Consider the following 3,827-nt stretch of genomic DNA (forward strand, 5'->3'; position numbering starts at 1 on the left):
CTCTTGCCAGCCATAAGTCCGAGTATTGCTATTATTATTTATCCCCTTTCTGAATAATTCACTTTTCCCTACTGAGTAGCACAATGTACGACACAGAGCAAAGCCTGGTTGGACTCTGTTTTCCCTTCCAACTTTTCCAATATTTAAGCTCCTTCTTGATGCATACCATTCATTAAACAAATTATGTATGCTAATTCCTCTGAAAATTTGTTCATGATCTTCTATATTCTTAATTTTTTCTCTTTGTTATAACACTGTATATTGTCTAAGGTACCTCTCAATTAAAACTGGCTTTCTAAAGGTTTCTGAATCTTCCTCAATCCAGCAGAAATGCTGCTCTATTCTTTGTCCAGTCCTGGTAATTTGTTTATACTGGTGAAGCACTTAAAATACCAGATTACATTTTATTAAATATATGTCTGTCTCTCCCTCAAATAATAAATTTAAATCACTTCTGACTATGCTGAGTCCGAAGTCTGTGCTTGAAGCATAGCTGGAGCTATCCTGCAGTTTCATAATGTGTCAATATTTAAACACATAGTTTATAGTACACATACTTCATTTTATATCCAAATATAGAAATAAGGAAGTAAAATTATCACCTTCTTAAGATCTATCACTCACTATTATATATAGGTCAAATTGACACAGTTACTGGTAAATTCTCAGATAACTGGCAACACTATAATAAACTTTAATGGCATCATATTTAACATGGTGCTAATATGCAAGCTCATTCTTCACTAAAATAAATCTCAATTATCTAGCCTTTCACATACACATTTGTCAGCGCTTCCCTAACCATTTTATATTATAGTAGCAAAATTGTCACTAATGCACTTAGCTAACACTGCATCCTAGAAAATAAGCCTGACACAGTACCTCAAATGCATCGTTTTCCATTTATGTTCAAATAACTTTCTTCTGCATCCCTTTTCTTACTCATTTTTTCCCCTAAAACCATAATTATCTTTGCTCTCAGCATCTCTCTCTCCATCTCCTTCTCTCCCCTCTCCCTCTGTCCCCCTCTCCCCCACACGCCCTCCTTCAATGCATATCTCCATTGGCTCTCTCTCTCTCTCAACTTTTCTCGCCTACTACATCCAGTATGGGACAATATCAAGTTGATCTTGCTTTCAATGAACATTTGTATAACTCTCTCTTTTTATAACCACTAAATGCACCTATTTACTTAGTCTTCTAGAACCATCATTGATTTCTTCAAGAAATTGCTTTTTATGTCCTCAGTATTTATTTTTACTTCTCATAATGTATAATTTACTATAATTTGTTAATTAGTTCACCTATTGTATTGTAAACTCCCAGGGGCAAAGTAGAAATTTCAATTCATAGTTTATATTCCTCATAGTAATTAGCACATTCCTCTACACATACTCAAAAAAGGGGTTTTTTTTTAAGGAAATTTTTTTGTATGCCTTCAAAAAATTGAATACTTAGTGTTACAGAATCAACTGCCTACTCTTGCTTTATTCTTCAATATTGATTTGTCTATTAATAGATATGTACTGAGCACCTACTGCATCCTAAGGATGCTGCAGCTGAAGATATAGTAATGAATAAGACAACTACTGAACTTAGGTAACTTACAGTACTAGACAGAATGTGAATGATAAACAAATAACTAAATGTTTGTAAAGTGTATGAAAAGATTCTTTCAAAGCATTTAGAAAATAAAGCCTATCACCGGGTAGTTACTGTATTATCGAAATGCCTCAATTAGCAACAAAATTGAATCTAAAAAGCAGAGTATAAATTTCACTTATTATTCACAGTGACCTTGGACAACATCCTTGTAATAGTTCCATTTTACTTTGTTCAATGAGGATGATCATTTTCATAATTGATTAATTCCATGATATTGATAGTACTTAACGTGTTGTTTCAACTCATTTAGGAGAATTTAGATTTCAAGTGGAAGTGCTTTGTTACACAGATGTTCTTTTGTTAGTCCTGAATTATTTGAAGAAATACAATAATGCATATGAGGCTGTAGTATATTCATAATGCATATGAGGCTGTAGTATATTCATAAAAATGAGAAGGGAATGTCTTTTAGTTTATTTTTTAAAATGTTCATCAATGCAATAGTTGTCTTATTAGGAAAGCAAATGTCATTTTATATTGACAGTTTCTTAAAGGTGAAAAGAGATATTTCAAGTGAAAAGAGAGACTTCTATATACCACAACCTGAAGAGAAATTTATAATTAAAGTGCTTATACTTACTGCCAATGTATTACATAGAGGCAGGCTCTTCACAGTTATTTCCCATGTGACTTACACTAATTATTATCCAGCATTCATTGAGGATTTGTTATTTCCCCAATAATGTGCTAAATACTTTAAATGAATCATCTCATGCAGTTCTTATAATAGCCCTCTGTGTTAGAAATTACAATAACTTATTTTATAATGCAGTTAGAACAGCTAGTGTTTAGTTAGAAGCAAAATCTACCTGAAGCATTTATAGTTAAGCCCTCTATTGAGGAAATATATCCACTTCTTTAACCAATGCCTTTAGAGATTAACTGCTAAAGTTTGGGGTGGGGGGGAAATGTAACAGATGGTCTTTTTTGTTTATTTGTTTTGCAAACTCTGAAGTGGTTCTCTTTCTGGTTGGGATCTTTTTCTCCAGTTTGTTTGCCGTAAGTACAGAAGTTACAAACAAAGGCAACTGTTGGAAAACAGTGAATTGTAACTGGTGCAAGGAGCAGCTCAGAAAAAGAGGTATGTTAGAGATCAAAGTGTGAAAATGTTACCTGGGATTCAAAAAAATCAAAACAGTATGGCTCCTATGAATTCCAAGCTAAAAGAAAATTAAGTAAGTTGGCTTTGACCAAATTTTATATGATTTTCTGGGTCAATATCGATAAATTTTTATTTGAATGATAAGAAAAAACCTCCTAAACCTAAAAATTCCATCATTTAGAGGTGTGTCCTTAAATATTCTTTTTGTAGCAATGGTTTCCTTTATGTAAGAGATTTCAGAATTAATAAGAAGCTGTCTTTCATATCTCTGTTAATAATTCCAGAACTTAGAAATTTTAGTCACTAATTATTATTATTTTTTTTTAGGCTTGAATGTAGATTATTAAGCTGCATACAGAAAAAAATGCAAATATGACATTCACGGCCATTGTTAGGTAATATAATTTCTCTGCCAACTCCAAGTAGAAAGCAGATTCCCAAATGAACATCTAGTTACAGATAAAGTATCGTCATGTTGTTTTCTGTTCTTTTTAGGGTTATTTCACTTGATATTTTATAAAGATTGTGTTTTTCTTTTTTGTATTCATTTATGTGCGACCCTTTAGTTTATATTTTTTGATTTTAGAGAAAAGTAGAAAAAATATAATGACTCAATATGAGACCTATTATCACTTCAATGTGCTACAGGATCTGGAACAAACTTAGAAAATTGCTTAAATACCATTACTTGAAAATATTTTAACTAAATTGCTAAGAATTCAGTGAAGAATCTGGCAACTACTCTTGGTCAATTACTCTGGAATGCCATTTCTATAACTTCATAAAATAAAATGCCAACATCGAGGCTGTTTTTTTCCCCTGTTACAACCGAAGGACATGTCCATGCTTGTGTAGTACTAGATTTGGAATATTAAGAGAAATTTGCATCTTCAAAGTTCCTACTGTTATAATTAAATTTAAAAATTGTCCCTGAAAATTTTCTTACATATATTTAGGCAAATATCAAAAAAAAAAGCAATAAATTAATAAGGCACTGATTCAATTTAGAGCAAATGTAATTGTGTGCCTATCTAAACTAGTTTCTAATCTTGTGATTTTT

This window comes from Pteropus vampyrus, unplaced genomic scaffold (assembly GCF_000151845.1).
Source record: "Pteropus vampyrus isolate Shadow unplaced genomic scaffold, Pvam_2.0 Scaffold30, whole genome shotgun sequence".
Taxonomy (NCBI): domain Eukaryota; kingdom Metazoa; phylum Chordata; class Mammalia; order Chiroptera; family Pteropodidae; genus Pteropus; species Pteropus vampyrus.